Below are 20,897 nucleotides of genomic sequence, written 5' to 3' on the forward strand. Positions count from 1 at the left end.
GACTTAAAGACCACAAACATAGCTTCCAACTGCCCCTGATTTTGAGGGACTGTCCCTGATTTGGAGCAATGTCCCTCTGTCCCTCTTTCCTCCTCATTTGTCTCTCATTTTGGTCTGATCTATATAGTTGTATATAAAATGCACTTTTTATTTTTCATAAAGTGTTTCCCAGTGCTAAACCTTCCATCTAAATTCTAAATTGCATTTGTAAATGTTAAAAGCCAATATAAAGGAATAGGAGTGGAAAAAAAAGTCCTTGTGGATTTAATTAAACTTTTTTGGGTTAATTCTCCTTTAAGATGGTGTGACAGGGGGATTGTCCTATGCGTACATACGTTTGCAAGTAGGTGTCCCTCATTCCCATCTCAAAATGTTGGGAGGTATGCACAAATGTAGAAAGAATGGAGATAAATTTTGTATTTCACACTATGCAATGTAGTAAATTTGTTTCATGGCTGGCAAATCTGTGTGTGGGCCTTTCTAAGCTCATGCCTCCTGCACTGTGATCTCCCACGTTGATGTATACGATAGACTGGATGAAAACCACACAGAACCCACAAAAGTTAAAATTTGGGGAAGATAATTAATTGCATAAGATGTTCTTCAATTAATCACTGCTATAATTTAGAACATGTGAAGTGTCTCTTTCCTGGCGTCTGATGACATTCTTCTGCATTAAACTATTAAAATAGCTATTCTTGTTTGCTTTGCTAGACAGCCCCAACTTGTTGTGAATCCAATGGCATTTAAACCATCACAGCTCATATTCATTCAAACTACTACTCTAGTCTCCATGCTGATACTGCAGATACTGTGTCATGGGAAGATATTTAGTATATTTATATCTGGAACTGTAAATCCTGTGCTGTATCTATCTGCTGATACCACATATATTTGTGTCACAGGAGATTACCTATCCGACAGAAAGATGGAGAACAGACTATAGAAAACTTGATGTTCCTATATTACATTTTATTTTTATTTATTACAGGTACTTATATAGCACCATCAATTTACCCAGCACTTTACATATACAGTATATATTGTACATTCATATCAGTCCCTGCCCTCAAGGAGCTTACAAGCTAAGGTCCTTAAGCCCCCATTCACATCGGGCCGATTTGACATGTCAAATCGCATGCCAAATCAGAGCCTATTGCCGGCAACGGCACTGTCCAAAACGGTGCGACACCGCACCGATTCCCAAAAGAAGTTTTTTCGCTACTTTTGGTGACTTAGGGGGCGATTTTAAAAGACATCTGTGCATAAACCCTCACAGATGTCTTTCAAATTGCCCCCGAAACTCGCATTGAAATGCGGGTTTGAAATCATACGAGTTCACTGAACTTGCACGATTTCAAAGCCGCACTCAGTGTGAAAGAGGGATAACTCACATTCATACATACAGTGCCTTGAAAAAGTATTTATACCCTTTGAAATTTTCCACATTTTGTCATGTTACAACCAAAAACATAAATGTATTTTATTGGAATTATATGTGATAGACCAACACAAAGTGGTACATAGTTGTGAAGTGGAAGGACAATGATAAATGGTTTACAAAATTTTTTACAAAAAAATATCTGAAAAGTGTGACGTGCATTTGTATTCAGCCCACTTTACTCTGATACCCCAACTAAAATCTAGTGGAACCAATTGTCTTCAGAAGTCAACTAATTAGTAAATAGAGTCCACCTGTGTGCAATTTAATCTCAGTATAAATACATCTGTTCTGTGAAGCCCCCAGAGGTTTGTTAGAGAACCTTATGCCCTGTACACATGACCGGTTTTGCCGTCGGAATAAACTCTGAAGGTTTTTACAACGGAGTTCCGACGGAATTCCGCTCAAACTGTCTTAAAAAGAAAACAAAATAACTTTGCGCTAACTCAAACATATAAGCCGCTGACACTGCAAATAGACTTTTTGCTGTAAACCATGGAGTAGAAAAATAGGTGCAGCGCTAAGAAAAATAATAAAAAATATAAAAAATGTTATCAAAGTGAGTTGAACGGATGTGAATATCAACATATAAAATTCTTATAAATGTCCATTTATCGATGAATCAGAGTTCATCCTTTTGTGAAATAAATGAAATCACCACGTGACTATAATTATAATAGTGCTCAGATAGTCCCCTATGTAATGAAGGCGTACCATGGATATTGGACCTAAGAATAGCGTATGCTACATAGGTCAACACAAGCGTTTACTGCCCAATGGCAATGGTATAGATGATGAAGATCCAATAAAGCGGGAAGCAGTCCAGGAGGCCTTCTCAGGGATATATTGTGAAAAAACCACACGTGTAAATACCACCACCCGTGTGAATGGAGGCTTACCCGAAGGTTGGGACCCAAAACAGCATACGCTGGATGAGTCAAACAGGCTTAAAAACTGCCCACTGGCAATGGGAAGGGGATCCTAATGTCACTCTGGAGGAAAGATCCTAGGGGTAGTTCACTGGGGTATCTTCTCCATACAGAACTTTCAGACGAAGTCCTGTGTGACGAAACGCGTCGGGAGGACTCCACTGCCGCCATTTTTAATACATACAAGCGCTTGATTACTTATTAAATGTAAGTGTCTTTCTTTTTTAATAAACCTATGTATCTTACGGAATTACACTATATGGCCCCTTTTTTCATCTTATGTGGGACATGTTTGAGGACGTTTTAAAGTTCTGTATGGAGACGATACCCCGGTGAACTACCCCTAGGATCTTTCCTCCAGAGTGACATTAGGATCCCCTTCCCATTGCCAGTGGGCAGTTTTTAAGCCTGTTTGACTCATCCAGCGTATGCTGTTTTGGGTCCCAACCTTCGGGTAAGCCTCCATTCACACGGGTGGTGATATTTACACATGTGTGGTTTTTTCACAATATATCCCTGAGAAGGCCTCCTGGACTGCTTCCCGCTTTATTGGATCTTCATCATCTATACCATTGCCATTGGGCAGTAAACGTTTGTGTTGACCTATGTAGCATACGCTATTCTTAGGTCCAATATCCATGGTACGCCTTCATTACATAGGGGACTATCTGAGCACTATTATAATTATAGTCACGTGGTGATTTCATTTATTTCACAAAAGGATGGACTCTGATTCATCGATAAATGGACATTTATAAGAATTTTATATGTTGATATTCACATCCGTTCAACTCACTTTGATAACATTTTTTATATTTTTTATTATTTTTCTTAGCGCTGCACCTATTTTTCCACTCAAACTGTCTTGCATACACACGGTCACACCAAATTCCGACCGTCCAGAATGCGCTGACGTACAGCACATACGACGGGACTAGAAAACGGACGTTTAATAGCCAGTAGCCAATAGCTTCCGTCTCGTACTTGCTTCAGAGCATGCGTCGTTTTTGGTGCATCGGAACAGTATACAGACGAGCGTGTTTTCCATAATTTGTTCCGTCGGAAAAATATAGAACATGTTCTCTATCTATCTATTTGAATTTTTGACAGAAAAAGTCTGATGGGGCATAAACACTGTCGGAATATACGATGAAAAGCTCCCATCGGATTCTTTCTGCCAGAAATTCTGCTCGTGTGTACGCGACATTAGTGAACAAACAGCATCATGAAGGCCAGGGAACACACCAGACAGGTCAGGGATAAAGTTGTGGAGAAGTTTAAAGCAGGGTAAGATTATAAAAAAATATCCCAAGCTTTGAACATCTCACAGAGCACTGGTAAATCCATCATCTGAAAATGGAAAGAGTATGGTACAACTGCAAACCTACCAAGACATGGTCGTCCACCTAAACTGACAGGCTGGGCAAGGAGAGCATTAATCAGAGAAGCAGCCAAGACACCCATGGTAACTCTGGAGGAGATCTGCAGAGATCCACAGCTCAGGTAGGAGAATCTGTCCACAGGACAACTATTAGTCGTGCACTCCACAAATCTGGCCTTTATAGAAGAGTAAAAAACAATAACCTCCGCGCCAGTGGTATCAATACCAAGAACACATAAGTGAATCACATATCAAAAACCATTCCCAGTAGTGAAAATATAAATAAACAAAACTAATAAATGATTTACAACCTATATAAGCTGCTCCCCCAAATTTCTTTGGAAAATCAAAAAAATTGGAATATTTTAAATAGATAGGGGGCGCTAGAGGCTAACAAAAGTAATTAAGTGCATAAAAAGAGCGAACAACAAAACTTTGCATTAAATAGTGAAAAAAATATATATATAACCGCTAGCAATAGCAATTCACATTTAAATTACACATTGAAGTGATGACAATAATAGTGATTAATTGTCCCCATAACATGAGTGAATGAAGTAGTATCATGCAATAGTGGCACAATCTTGCTGTTGTGAGAAAAATTCCATCACCAGAAGAGAAGGAAAGGAATACACCTTGAAATAGTAAATATCTGCTTACCAGATACCAATGACTCCTTTAGTTAAAAAGAGAGTCACTAGCGCTTGCGCAGGATTGTGCCTGCTCACATGGACGGCTGGATAATGGATGGTATTATAGGCATGGATCGTTCCCGTCACATTCGTTCAAGATATGGATATATAGGAAACAAAAACAGTCTCCATAGCGTAAAACCATTTATTAAAATATAAACAATAAAAATAGCCAAGTGGCCGCTTACATTGGTGGGTGCCTACCCGGCACTGGGGCTGCTCGTATGTCAGGGTAACTCTGAAGTTAGAAAAAACCCTTCATATCTCATCCTAGCCGGCGTGCGTTCCAGCCCGCATGGAGGGACAGCCAGAGGATCCGGATGTTGTAAGACAAAAAGGACATGTGACCACGTACCGCTCCGACGTACGTTTCGTTATGAACGTCTTCAGGGAAGCGTACGTTGGTCACTAAGGTGCTGGTTTATATTGAAAGGGAAGGGGGCGGATGATTGGCGAGCGTAACAAAAGACTTGTGCTCATATCAATAAAGTTGGATGACTAGTCAATACTTAGGAGCGGAACTCCATCTAGTGGTTGTTGACTATACTGATCCGATTTGTTCTAACTAAGGCAGATATTCATTACTATCAACGTCTCCTGGAAAAATGTGGTAGTCCCCCTACTGGTCAAAAACAAGCAGGCGGATATAACCCAAATTAGCAATAGTAAAAGGTAGCTTATAAATAATTAATAATTATAAAAATTGTTGTTAGATATTAATTAATAAGAAACAACTAATTTACCCTGTATTTTGTGCAGCCACAGTCTCGGTTTACATGACGAAGAATAATATTAAAATAGCCTATAAGGCATTACTAGATGCCAAAGTATGAGGGCTCACCTAAATCAAATCAATAGTGATTAATATAGTCCCATACGACAGACTACACCTCTGATCTGACCACCCTGATTAACAGAATTTGCCTCGAAAAGTCAAAAATTAAAAAATTACAAAATATTGAGATTAAAGGTATAGTCCATCATCGAAGTGTGTCTCTATAGACAAAGGAAGGGGTAGTACTGTAATCCGACTTCTTCCCATTAGTCACCTGAGGATAATATGGTTGATGGATGGTCCTAAACTCAATCATTCGTTAAAAAACAATTGAGGTCTAGATCTATATTCATCCCATATGGTTGCATGCTCTGTAATTTATAAAGCCAGTACGTTTCATTTCTGGATATTGCCCTTTTCATATGAGTACCCCTCCAATCCCTTGAGATTTTGTCAATCCCATAAAATTTACATAATGATGGATCACTATCATGGTGAAGTTTGAAGTGCCTTGAGACACTATGATTAGGATAACCATTTTTAATGTTTGTTAAATGTTCATTAATTCTTACTTTCAATTGACGTGTGGTTCTGCCCACGTATTGTAGGGAACACGGACATTCCAAAACATAAGTTACGTGGTCAGAATTGCATGTAATGAGAGGTTTAATATTAAATTGTTGTTGGGTTACTACAGATTGAAATTGGACCTTCTTTTTCTTAGAGCCCGGTTTCCTAGTTATTTTACAAGCATTGCATCTGGTACAATAATGGAAACCAGACCCATCCAGGAAAGTGGGAGGTTTTCTAGGGGGATCAGGTACATTTGGGGCTAATCGGTTCCTGAGAGTGGGGGCCCTACGGTAAATAAATTTTGTTTTTTTTGGCAGGGAGGACTGGAGATCTTTATCTTTTAACAAAATAGGCCAGAATTTCTTAAAAATACCTTCTACTGTTCTGTATTGGCGATGAAAGCCCGATATAAACGCACAATCACCTTTAAATTCTTTTTTTGGTTTGGGGACTAATAGGGACTGTCTGTCCATGTTTGACACCTGTAAGAGCAATTTGTGCAGTACATGGGCAGGGTAACCCTTCTCTCTAAATCTAGTGGTAAGAATCTCTGCTTGTGTAAAATAATCCAAAACATTATCGCAATTTCGCCGTATGCGCATATATTGCCCTTTAGGTACAGCTCCTATCCATTGCGGATGGTGACAGCTGTGTGTAGGGACATAGGCGTTTCGGTCTGTTTCTTTAAAAAAAGTTTTTGTACTGATGTGGTTACCTTGTTTGAAAAGTGTTAGATCTAAATAGTTCACTGTGTTTAAATTATACTCTGCCGTAAATTTTAGATTATATCTATTCAGATTCATACAGTCTAAGAACTTTAAAAAGCTTTCCTTAGTTCCCTCCCACAACATGATAACATCATCTATGTATCTTTTGTATAACAAAAGTGATTGGGGTCTATTCTTAAAAATGGTTTCTGATTCCCATTTATTTAGCGTGATGTTTGCCACACTAGGGGCATAGCGGGCTACCATGGCTACACCGCCTATTTGATTATAGTAGTCATTTAACGCCCAAAAATAATTGTTCCCCATGGCCATAGATAATCCTTCAATCAGGAATTTGATTTGCGATTTTTTCAGGGTGGATTTAATAGTAAAGGCCCACCTTACTGCTTCTAGTACATCTTAATGCTGTAGATTGGTATAGAGGGACTCAATATCTATTGTTACTAATAAGGTTTGATCCGTAGTCACAATAGGTTGTAGCAGTGTAATTAATTCTCGGTTATCTTTGAGATAGGATTGGCTCTGTGGAACCAGAGGCTGGAGGAAGGTGTCAAGGTATTCCCCCACCCTAGAGTACAGAGAGCCAATCCCACTCACTATTGGGCAGCCTGGTGGGTTTTCCTTGTTTTTTTGTATCTTTGGTACTATATAAAGTACCGGAATCCTGGGTGTGGTTATATTAAGATAGTCTGCTTCTTTCTGAGTTAATATTTTTTTGTTGGTTCCTTGAATGATCCATTCTAGTAGTTTTTGTTTTAGTTGTGGGGTAGGATTACTTTTAAGCTTTTTGTATGTTGAGGTGTCATTCAACTGTCTCCTTAGTTCTTTATTATAATTTTCCTTGGTTAGTATTACCAGACCTCCCCCCTTGTCTGCAGGTCTTACCACTATCTGTTTATTCTCTTCCAGTTTTTTAATTCCCTCCCATATTTTTTGGTTGTTTTGGTGTTGTGATATTTCTATCTGTCGTACTTCATCCTGAACCATATTTCTAAATACTTCTATATGGTGGTGGGAGCCCTTTTGTGGATTAAATACGGAATTATTTTTCAAACTACTATGTACTCAGGGGTACTCATATGAAAAGGGCAATATCCAGAAATGAAACGTACTGGCTTTATAAATTACAGAGCATGCAACCATATGGGATGAATATAGATCTAGACCTCAATTATTTTTTAACAAATGATTGAGATTAGGACCATCCATCAACCATATTATCCTCAGGTGACTAATGGGAGGAAGTCGGATTACAGTACTACCCCTTCCTTTGTCTATAGAGACACACTTCGATGATGGACTATACCTTTAATCTCAATATTTTGTAATTTTTTAATTTTTAACTTTTCGAGGGGAATTCTGTTAATCAGGGTGGTCAGATCAGAGGTGTAGTCTGTCCTATGGGACTATATTAATCACTATTGATTTGATTTAGGTGAGCCCTCATACTTTGGCATCTAGTAATGCCTTATAGGCTATTTTAATATTATTCTTCGTCATGTAAACCGAGACTGTGGCTGCACAAAATACAGGGTAAATTAGTTGTTTCTTATTAATTAATATCTAACAACAATTTTTATAATTATTAATTATTCATAAGCTACCTTTTACTATTGCTAATTTGGGTTATATCCGCCTGCTTGTTTTTGACCAGTAGGGGGACTACCACATTTTTCCAGGAGACGTTGATAGTAATGAATATCTGCCTTAGTTAGAACAAATCGGATCAGTATAGTCAACAACCACTAGATGGAGTTCCGCTCCTAAGTATTGACTAGTCATCCAACTTTATTGATATGAGCACAAGTCTTTTGTTACGCTCGCCAATCATCCGCCCCCTTCCCTTTCAATATAAACCAGCACCTTAGTGACCAACGTACGCTTCCCTGAAGACGTTCATAGCGAAACGTACGTCGGAGCGGTACGTGGTCACATGTCCTTTTTGTCTTACAACATCCGGATCCTCTGGCTGTCCCTCCATGCGGGCTGGAACGCACGCAGGCTAGGATGAGATATGAAGGGTTTTTTCTAACTTCAGAGTTACCCTGACATACGAGCAGCCCCAGTGCCGGGTAGGCACCCACCAATGTAAGTGGCCACTTGGCTATTTTTATTGTTTATATTTTAATAAATGGTTTTACGCTATGGAGACTGTTTTTGTTTCCTATATATCCATATCTTGAACGAATGTGACGGGAACGATCCATGCCTATAATACCATCCATTATCCAGCCGTCCATGTGAGCAGGCACAATCCTGCGCAAGCGCTAGTGACTCTCTTTTTAACTAAAGGAGTCATTGGTATCTGGTAAGCAGATATCTACTATTTCAAGGTGTATTCCTTTCCTTCTCTTCTGGTGACGGAATTTTTCTCACAACAGCAAGATTGTGCCACTATTGCAAGATACTACTTCATTCACTCATGTTATGGGGACAATTAATCACTATTATTGTCATCACTTCAATGTGTAATTTAAATGTGAATTGCTATTGCTAGCGGTTATATATTTTTTTTTTCACTATTTAATGCGAAGTTTTGTTGTTCGCTCTTTTTATGCACTTAATTACTTTTGTTAGCCTCTAGCGCCCCCTATCTATTTAAATTATTCCAATTTTTTTGATTTTCCAAAGAAATTTGGGGGAGCAGCTTATATAGGTTGTAAATCATTTATTAGTTTTGTTTATTTATATTTTCACTACTGGGAACGGTTTTTGATATGTGATTCACTTATGTGTTCTTGGTATTGATACCACTGGCGCGGAGGTTATTGTTTTTTATTGTTTGAGTTTAAAATTTTGATTTTTTACTTACCACTGATCGCAGCCATGGATGTATTCAATTTCATGCAGAATAGACAATTTAATGTAGAAGAGATTTTTCAGCAAATACCCAGCAACAATGTAGATCTAGATAAGGGATTTAAACAACTTAAATATGACACTGAAAAACAGATTAGGCTGTGGTGGGATATTGTATCCCTGGAGATGTATATAGGTAAAAATTTAACCCCCAGGAGTTTAAGATGGGATATTAGTCCCAACGATGGGGTAGAGGACTTGAGACTACTCGATGAGTGGTATCAATTCTTCAACGCCTGTGAACAAAAATTAATGCAAATGATGGTCAGGAGGCGCGAAGCCAAAAAAGATGTCTTGGAATCTAAGATCAAAGAACTCAAGACAACTATGGAACCACTAATGTCCTCAAAAGAATATTCTGATAAAGCCAAGGAATTAAGCACCCATCTAGCCAAATATGATGGGGAAATTAAAGATAAAACGCTTAAAAAATATTTCAGAGACACCAAGGACTATGAAGAAAATAGGGTATACAAATGGCAACAGAATTTACAGTTGAACCCATCTCAGGAACCATCAGCAGAGAGGGAAGTTGAAATACATAATACTGTAGCCTCTATGGCAACTAAAACTAAAGGGGACCCAATTACACCCCATAAAAACAACAGGGCAGTTCACAGTCAAAATAATTACCCTAAGATGAATTCCCATTCGTATCCCCCAACCTACAATTCACCCTATAGGGGATCCAATTATAATAAATCTACCCCTACAGATTATAGACCCCCTGAATATGGATACTATGCCAACAACCGCAACCACTATCCACCGAGACCCCCTAGGGGTAACTTTAGAGGTAATTTTAGAGGTAAACCAGTACACAATCCCTACCCACATCAAGGAGGGGGGGAATGGAGGGATTGGAAAGAACCCTACAGAATCCCAACCAACCCACAACAAAACTATATGGAAAGAGTAGAAAGAGAGGAAGAAGAGGCAGAGGGAGAAAGAAAAAGGAAGAGAAACAACTAAAATCAGGGCTATTCAACCTAACCACTATAGAATTTTCCAACGCAGAATTGGAAGTTCTAGCTCGGGGACTAAAATTTGCGCCAAACAAAAATATAGACAAGTTCAATCTATTTGTAGACATTGAGAAATATATAAGAAAATTAAATATCAGGAAACATTTTTCAGGCCAAAATAGTAACTCTATGATTCAGGAGACAAACGACCCTTTTGTACATAGTAGTTTGAAAAATAATTCCGTATTTAATCCACAAAAGGGCTCCCACCACCATATAGAAGTATTTAGAAATATGGTTCAGGATGAAGTACGACAGATAGAAATATCACAACACCAAAACAACCAAAAAATATGGGAGGGAATTAAAAAACTGGAAGAGAATAAACAGATAGTGGTAAGACCTGCAGACAAGGGGGGAGGTCTGGTAATACTAACCAAGGAAAATTATAATAAAGAACTAAGGAGACAGTTGAATGACACCTCAACATACAAAAAGCTTAAAAGTAATCCTACCCCACAACTAAAACAAAAACTACTAGAATGGATCATTCAAGGAACCAACAAAAAAATATTAACTCAGAAAGAAGCAGACTATCTTAATTTAACCACACCCAGGATTCCGGTACTTTATATAGTACCAAAGATACACAAAAACAAGGAAAACCCACCAGGCCGCCCAATAGTGAGTTGGATTGGCTCTCTGTACTCTAGGGTGGGGGAATACCTTGACACCTTCCTCCAGCCTCTGGTTCCACAGAGCCAATCCTATCTCAAGGATAGCCGAGAATTAATTACACTGCTACAACCTATTATGACTACGGATCAAACCTTATTAGTAACAATAGATATTGAGTCCCTCTATACCAATCTACAGCAATCAGATGTACTAGAAGCAGTAAGGTGGGCCTTTACTATTAAATCCACCCTGAAAAAATCGCAAATCAGATTCCTGATTGAAGGATTATCTATGGCCATGGGGAACAATTATTTTTGGGGATTAAATGACTACTATAATCAAATAGGCAGTGTAGCCATGGTAGCCCGCTATGCCCCTAGTGTGGCAAACATCACGCTAAATAAATGGGAATCAGAAACCATTTTTAAGAATAGACCCCAATCACTTTTGTTATACAAAAGATACATAGATGATGTTATCATGTTGTGGGAGGGAACTAAGGAAAGCTTTTTAAAGTTCTTAGACTGTATGAATATGAATAGATATAATCTAAAATTTACGGCAGAGTATAATTTAAACACAGTGAACTATTTAGATCTAACACTTTTCAAACAAGGTAACCACATCAGTACAAAAACTTTTTTTAAAGAAACAGACCAAAACGCCTATGTCCCTACACACAGCTGTCACCATCCGCAATGGATAGGAGCTGTACCTAAAGGGCAATATATGCGCATACGGCGAAATTGCGATAATGTTTTGGATTATTTTACACAAGCAGAGATTCTTACCACTAGATTTAGAGAGAAGGGTTACCCTGCCCATGTACTGCACAAATTGCTCTTACAGGTGTCAAACATGGACAGACAGTCCCTATTAGTCCCCAAACCAAAAAAAGAATTTAAAGGTGATTGTGCGTTTATATCGGCTTTCATCGCCAATACAGAACAGTAGAAGGTATTTTTAAGAAATTCTGGCCTATTTTGTTAAAAGATAAAGATCTCCAGTCCTCCCTGCCAAAAAAAACAAAATTTATTTACCGTAGGGCCCCCACTCTCAGGAACCGATTAGCCCCAAATGTACCTGATCCCCCTAGAAAACCTCCCACTTTCCTGGATGGGTCTGGTTTCCATTATTGTACCAGATGCAATGCCTGTAAAATAATTAGGAAACCGGGCTCTAAGAAAAAGAAGGTCCAATTTCAATCTGTAGTAACCCAACAACAATTTAATATTAAACCTCTCATTACATGCAATTCTGACCACGTAACTTATGTTTTGGAATGTCCGTGTTCCCTACAATACGTGGGCAGAACCACACGTCAATTGAAAGTAAGAATTAATGAACATTTAACAAACATTAAAAATGGTTATCCTAATCATAGTGTCTCAAGACACTTCAAACTTCACCATGATAGTGATCCATCATTATGTAAATTTTATGGGACTGACAAAATCTCAAGGGATTGGAGGGGTACTCATATGAAAAGGGCAATATCCAGAAATGAAACGTACTTGCTTTATAAATTACAGAGCATGCAACCATATGGGATGAATATAGATCTAGACCTCAATTGTTTTTTAACGAATGATTGAGTTTAGGACCATCTATCAACCATATTATCCTCAGGTGACTTATGGGAAGAAGTCGGATTACAGTACTACCCCTTCCTTTGTCTATAGAGACACACTTCGATGATGGACTATACCTTTAATCTCAATATTTTTAAATTTTTTAATTTTTAACTTTTCGAGGGGAATTCTGTTAATCAGGGCGGTCAGATCAGAGGTGTAGTCTGTCCTATGGGACTATATTAATCACTATTGATTTGATTTAGGTGAGCCCTCATACTTTGGCATCTAGTAATGCCTTATAGGCTATTTTAATATTATTCTTCGTCATGTAAACCGAGACTGTGGCTGCACAAAATACAGGGTAAATTAGTTGTTTCTTATTAATTAATATCTAACAACAATTTTTATAATTATTAATTATTCATAAGCTACCTTTTACTATTGCTAATTTGGGTTATATCTGCCTGCTTGTTTTTGACCAGTAGGAGGACTACCACATTTTTCCAGGAGACGTTGATAGTAATGAATATCTGCCTTAGTTAGAACAAATCGGATCAGTATAGTCAACAACCACTAGATGGAGTTCTGCTCCTAAGTATTGACTAGTCATCCAACTTTATTGATATGAGCACAAGTCTTTTGTTACGCTCGCCAATCATCCGCCCCCTTCCCTTTCAATATAAACCAGCACCTTAGTGACCAACGTACGCTTCCCTGAAGACGTTCATAGCGAAACGTACGTCGGAGCGGTACGTGGTCACATGTCCTTTTTGTCTTACAACATCCGGATCCTCTGGCTGTCCCTCCATGCGGGCTGGAACGCACGCCGGCTAGGATGAGATATGAAGGGTTTTTTCTAACTTCAGAGTTACCCTGACATACGAGCAGCCCCAGTGCCGGGTAGGCACCCACCAATGTAAGCGGCCACTTGTCTATTTTTATTGTTTATATTTTAATAAATGGTTTTACACTATGGAGACTGTTTTTGTTTCCTATATATCCATATCTTGAACGAATGTGACGGGAACGATCCATGCCTATAATACCATCCATTATCCAGCCGTCCATGTGAGCAGGCACAATCCTGCGCAAGCGCTAGTGACTCTCTTTTTAACTAAAGGAGTCATTGGTATCTGGTAAGCAGATATCTATTATTTCAAGGTGTATTCCTTTCCTTCTCTTCTGGTGATGGCATTTTTCTCACAACAGCAAGATTGTGCCACTATTGCAAGATACTACTTCATTCACTCATGTTATGGGGACAATTAATCACTATTATTGTCATCACTTCAATGTGTAATTTAAATGTGAATTGCTATTGCTAGCGGTTATATATATATTTTTTTCACTATTTAATGCGAAGTTTTGTTGTTCGCTCTTTTTATGCACTTAATTACTTTTGTTAGCCTCTAGCGCCCCCTATCTATTTAAAATATTCCTTTATAGAAGAGTGGCAAGAAGAAAGCCAATGTTGAAAGAAAGCCATAAGAAGTCCTGTTTGCAGTTTGCGAGAAGCCATGTGGGGACACAGCAAACTTGTGGAAGAAGGTGCTCTGGTCAGATGAGACCAAAATTGAACTTTTTGGCATAAAAGCAAAATGTTGTGTGTGGCACAAAACTAACACTGCACATCACCCTGAACACACCATCCCTACCATGCAGCATCATGTTGTAGGGATGCTTTTCTTCAGCAGGGACAGGGAAGTTTATCAGAGTTGATGGGAAGATGGATGGAGGCAAATACAGAGCAATCTTAGAAGAAAACCTGTTATGCCCTGTACACACAGTCGGATTTTCCAATGGAAAAAGTGCGATCGGATTGTGTTGGCGGAAATTCCGATTGTGTGTGGGCTCCATCAGACTTTTTCCGTCGGAATTTCCAACACACTAAGTTTGAGAGCAGGCTATAAAATTTTCCGACAACAAAATCCAATAAGTTAAATTCCAATCGTGCGTACACAAATCCAATGCACACATGCTCAGAATAAATTAAGAGACAAAAGCTATTGGCTACTGCCCCGTTTATAGTCCCGACATATGTGTTTTACGTTACCACGTTCAGAACGATCGGATTTTCCGACAACTTTGTGCGACCGTGTGTATGCAAGACAAGTTTGAGCCAACATCCATCGGAAAAAATCCATGGATTTTGTTGTCTGAATGTCAGATCAATGTCCGATTGTGCGTACGGGGCATATGAGTCTGCAAAACACTTGGGACTGGGGCCAAGATTCACCTTCCAGCAGGACAACAACCCTAGACATAGGCATCATTAATAGGGGCTATTGAGGCTGGAGCCCCGAATGTGGGCTCAATAGCCCCGAGTGTCTAAGCGGGGGACAGAAAAGATGCAGCATTCTATTTAGCCCCGAGCTGCCGAGCTCGTGGACCGATCTGATCCCGAGCGCCGCCGAGTGCGGCCGAGTAACATAGCAGGTCCCGCCTTCTGGAGCCTGCAGCGCCTATGATGGACGTCCCACTTGTCCAATGCCGAGACTGCGGGACGTGTGACGTCCATCATAGGCGCTGCAGGCTCCAGAAGGCGGGAATTACAATGCACCCGCCGCGCCACATCCCCACTCGCTCGTCCTCCTTCCTCATCCTCCTCCTCGGTCCTCCTCGTTCCTCCTCCTCGTCCTCCTCATGGCTGCCTGCCTGCTGTGATGATGGGCTGAGCTGCTGCAGGACACATGAAGACGTCCTGGTCAGGTAGGTTAGTGTATGTAGGTCAGTGTATGTAAATCAGTGTATGTAGATCAGTGTATGTAGGTCAGTGTATGTAGGTCAGGTAGGTAGGTCAGTGTATGTAGATGAGTGTAGGTAGGTCAGTGTATGTAGATCAGTGTAAGTAGGTCAGTGTATGTAGGTCAGGTAGGTCAGTGTATGTAGGTCAGGTAGGTCAGTGTATGTAGGTCAGTGTATGTATGTCAGGTAGGTCTGTGTATGTAGGTCAGGTAGGTTAGTGTATGTAGATCAGTGTATGTAGGTCAGGTTGGTCAGTGTATGTAGGTCAGTGTATGTAGGTCAGGTAGATCAGTGTATGTATGTATATATGTCAGGTAGGTCAATGTATGTAGGTCAGTGTATGTATGTCAGGTAGGTCAGTGTATGTAGGTCAGGGTATGTAGATGAGTGTAGGTAGGTCAGTGTATGTAGATCAGTGTAAGTAGGTCAGTGTATGTAGGTCAGGTAGGTCAGTGTATGTAGATCAGTGTAGGTAGGTCAGTGTATGTAGGTCAGTGTAAATAGGTCAGTATATATAGGTCAGGTAGATCAGTGTATGTATGTTAGTGTATGTAGATCAGTGTATGTAGGTCAGGTAGATCAGTGTATGTATGTCAGTGTATGTAGATCAGTGTATGTAGGTAAGTGTATGTATGTCAGGTAGGTCAGTGCATGTAGGTCAGGTAGGTCAGTGTATGTAGATCAGTGTATGTAGGTCAGTGTATGTAGGTCAGGTAGGCCAGTGTATGTAGGTCAGGTAGGTCAGTGTATGTAGATCAGTGTATGTAGGTCAGGTTGGTCAGTGTATGTAGGTCAGTGTATGTAGGTCAGGTAGATCAGTGTATGTATGCATATATGTCAGGTAGGTCAGTGTATGTAGGTCAGTGTATGTAGGTCAGGTAGGTCAGTGTATGTAGGTCAGGTAGGTCAGTGTATGTAGATCAGGTAGGTCAGTGTATGTAGATCAGTGTATGTAGGTCAGGTAGGTCAGTGTATGTAGGTCAGGGTATGTAGGTCAGGTAGGTCAGTGTATGTAGATCAGTGTATGTAGGTCAGGTAGGTTGATCAGTGTATGTAGGTCAGTGTATGTATGTCAAGTAGGTCAGTGTATGTAGGTCAGGTAGATCAGTGTATATATGTATGTATGTCAGGTAGGTCAGTGTATGTAGGTCAGCGTATGTAGGTCAGGTAGATCAGTGTATGTATGTATGTATGTATGTCAGGTAGGTTAGTGTATGTAGGTCAGTGTATGTAGGTCAGGTAGGTCAGTGTATGTAGGTCAGTGTATGTATGTCAGGTTGGTCAGTGTATGTATGTCAGTGTATGTAGGTCAGGTAGATCAGTGTATGTGTGTATGTATGTCAGGTAGGTCAGTGTATGTAGGTCAGTGTATGTAGGTCAGGTAGGTCAGTGTATGCAGATCAGTGTATGTAGATCAGTGTAGGTAGGTCAGTGTAGGTAGGTCAGTGTATGTAGGTCAGGTAGGTCAGTGTATGTAGATCAGTGTATGTAGATCAGTGTAGGTAGGTCAGTGTATGCAGATCAGTGTATGTAGGTCAGGTAGGTCAGTGTATGTAGATCAGTGTATGCAGATCAGTGTATGTAGGTCAGTGTTTGTAGGTCAGATACAGTAGGTCAGTGTATGTATGTCAGTGTATGTAGGTCAGGTAAGTCAGTGTATGTAGGTCAGGTAGATCAGTGTATATATGTATGTATGTCAGGTAGGTCAGTGTATGTAGGTCAGCGTATATAGGTCAGGTAAATCAGTGTATGTATGTATGTATGTATGTCAGGTAGGTTAGTGTATGTAGGTCAGTGTATGTAGGTCAGGTAGGTCAGTGTATGTACTGTAGGTCAGTGTATGTATGTCAGGTAGGTCAGTGTATGTATGTCAGTGTATGTAGGTCAGGTAGATCAGTGTATGTGTGTATGTATGTCAGGTAGGTCAGTGTATGTAGGTCAGTGTATGTATGTCAAGTAGGTCACTGTATGTAGGTCAGTGTATGTAGGTCAGGTAGGTCAGTGTATGCAGATCAGTGTATGTAGATCAGTGTAGGTAGGTCAGTGTATGTAGATCAGTGTATGCAGGTCAGGTAGGTCAGTGTATGCAGATCAGTGTATGTAGATCAGTGTAGGTAGGTCAGTGTATGTAGATCAGTGTATGTAGGTCAGGTAGGTCAGTGTATGCAGATCAGTGTATGTAGATCAGTGTAGGTAGGTCAGTGTATGTAGATCAGTGTATGTAGGTCAGGTAGGTCAGTGTATGTAGATCAGTGTATGTAGGTCAGGTAGGTCAGTGTATGCAGATCAGTGTATGTAGGTCAGGTAGGTCAGTGTATGTAGATCAGTGTATGCAGATCAGTGTATGTAGGTCAGTGTTTGTAGGTCAGATACAGTAGGTCAGTGTATGTATGTCAGTGTATGTAGGTCAGGTAGGTTAGTGTATGTAGGTCAGTGTATGTATGTCAGGTAGGTCAGTGTATGTATGTCAGGTAGGTCATTGTAATGGTCAGTGTGTCAGGCAGGTGAGTTAGTAGTCAGCATTGATGGGCACTGGTAAGCTAGGCAGCAACCAGCAAGTGAGACTACCCCTCGCCACACAACGCCCAGCCAAAAAAATAGCCTATGCCACATACACAACCCACCCACCCCCCCGCGCGCCGTTGCCAGCCTTGCACTTCGGGCTGAAGACCCTGGTCTTTTTGCTACCTAGCAACGCCCCTGCAGCCAGAGCCACAATGTAGCGGTTTAGATCAAAGCATATTCATGTGTTAGAATGGCAAAGTCCAGACCTAAAGCCAATTGAGAATCTGTGGCAAGACTTAAAAATTGCTGTTCACAGACGCTCTCCATCCAATCTGACAGAGCTTGAGCTTTTTTTGCAAAGAAGAATGGGCAAAAATGTCACTCTCTAGATTTACAAAGCTGGTAGAGACATCCCCAAAAAGATTTGCAGCTGTAATTGTAAAGGTGGTTCTACAAAGTATTGACTCAGGGGGGCTGAATACAAAAGCATGCCGCACTTTTCACATATTTATTTGTAAAAAATTTGTAAACAAAATTGAAAACCATTTATCATTTTCCTTCCACTTTACAATTATGTGCCACTTTGTGTTGGTCTATCACATAAAATCCCAATTAAATACATTTACGTTTTTGGTTGTAACATGACCAAATGAGGAAAATCCAGAGAGTCTCTGGATGTGAGTGTCCCTCACTGATGAGTACTTCTGGCACTGTAGCGGGAAGTGGTCCTCATCCTCCAGGACCCCCTGGTCACATTGCTGGCACCTCTCTCTCTCTCTCTCTCTCTCTCTCTCTCTCTCTCTCTCTCTCTCTCTCTCTCTCCCCCCCCCCCTTCAAATCAATGCTAGTCAGAGCTGGTCCCAACTATCTCCTCCTCCCAACACTGTGATGAACAGCATAGTGCTGTCCACACTGACTGGGGAGAAGAGTAATGGAAGTGACATTCCCAGCTCTGACATCAAGAAGAGCAATGTAGCCCTGGTGATAACTTTACAGCGGCAAAAAAATAGTTTTTTTTTTACCAAAGACTTTAACAAGGTTTAAGAAAGTTCAGGCTGTCAATGGCTCTCATAGTGTGAGAAATGCAACAGATAACCTATGCACATTTTTGACTCCTGGGAAAAAACAAACTTCTTCTTTGACCACAAAAATCAGCTGGATTAACTTGTTGGATGAAAATGCTATTTTCAAATATCCTTATTATTTATAACAACACATTGTAAAAAAATCTATTTGATGCCAGGGCCTCATATTTTTAATTCCTGTCAGTCTATCATCCAGTCCCACACTGTTTCCAAATAAAATAATAAAAACATGCCAAAATTGTGTTCTAGGCCCTACGCGAGACTACGCTGGTGACCTAGCTGTTCCCCTCTGCAAAACAGCTTGGTCACCAGCCCTTCTGAGCCTGTGAGTGGACAATGATGTAGAAGAAACATAATGATGAGGTTAACCCTCTGCTCTTTCTGTATGCAGTGGGGCCTATTCACCAGTAGCAGTAAAGTGCGGTAAGTATGTGACTCATGGCACCAGTGTGGTGCATTGTGGTGCCATTCACCACAAATAATTTGACTTTCAGCATACCACAACACACAGATAGTAACCATCTATGCATTTTGTTGCGCTGCTTTGAAAAAAATTGTGTCCATTTATTTGTGAGTTGTGGTACATTTGCTGCCCATTCAAAATGACCTGAAGCTCTGCTTTAAAAGGATGGTGGGATTGGTAAGCATCTGCCAACATGTTTCTGATTAAAGAATAATTATTCCCTGTAGTGGACATGGAGCCAGGGCACAGGCAGAGGAGGGATAACCCCCATCTTTCTTTCCATCATTCATCTTCAGAAAAAATATTAATTATTTTTGTGTCTGATTGTGCCAACTTAAATTCAATTATGTTATACCACAGTACTGTACTGCCTTGTACATAGTTACTTTTCCTTGTCAAAAGAAGTTTATTGAGTATACAATGTTATAAAGATACATAAAGTAAGTTTACAAGGATCTATAAAGTAAGCTCATTGTTTTACAGTAGGGTTTATATAGGTAAATATCATGAAATTTCAAATATTAAACATTAGGTTCACGTAAACCTAAATTAAAGATATATATCATTTCCTTAGTTACTTTTGTAGGTATTTAAATGATTTATACCTACTATACATATTGTTTACAAGTAGAGTGTATATAGGTCAAATAAATTCTGATAATGAGCTTTAATCGTAAGGTGGAGAAAAGGAAAGAGAAAGAAGAAAAAGGGTTGAAAGGTAGAGGTATGGTCCACAAGGTTGTCCCGCTCGTCAGTTTATTATTCTTTTTAGTTCTCTTTGAAGCCTTAGAATGGGTGTCTCTGTAAGTCATTTAATCTGTTACCATGGCAACAGGACAGAGTCATTGAAGTTTGACAGGAACTGTTGTTTTATCCAAGGATGCCAAAGTTTTTCAAATTTTGGAATTTGATTTTGATCGATGGCAACCATCTTAGCATGGGACATTGTATTATTCATTCTGTGAATTGTTTCTGCTAGTACCAATGTAGGAGATTTCCATGCCTTGGCCACTGTTTGTTTTGCAGCCGTTATTAGTTGGATCATAAGTTTGAATTGAGAGAGTGTTAACCATTCCGGTTTTAGATTAAGTAAAGTTAAATATGGATCTGGTTGTATTATTTTTTTAAATATTTTAGATGCAATCACGAAGACTTCCTTCCAGAAGGTTTGGATTACTGGGCACATCCACCATATGTGTAAATATGTGCCTATTTCTGGGCATCCTCGAAAACAAAGAGCTGAGGTATTAGGTGAATATTTTGCCACTCTAACGGGTACAAGGTACCAGCGAGTTAGGACTTTATAATTTGTCTCCAGTGCTAAGATGTTGGGTGAAGATGACTTAGATGTGAGCCATATGTTAGACCAGTCCGTTTCTTCTAAAGTTCGTCCCAGGTCCTCCTCCCACCTCTGAACGTAAGAGGGTCTATTAAGATTTGCTACTCCATATAATTGATTATAAAGTGATGAAATTGTACCTTTAGCAAATGGATCTTTTGTACA

Source organism: Aquarana catesbeiana, linkage group LG02 (genome assembly GCF_042186555.1).
Source record: "Aquarana catesbeiana isolate 2022-GZ linkage group LG02, ASM4218655v1, whole genome shotgun sequence".
NCBI classification, from domain to species: Eukaryota; Metazoa; Chordata; class Amphibia; order Anura; family Ranidae; genus Aquarana; species Aquarana catesbeiana.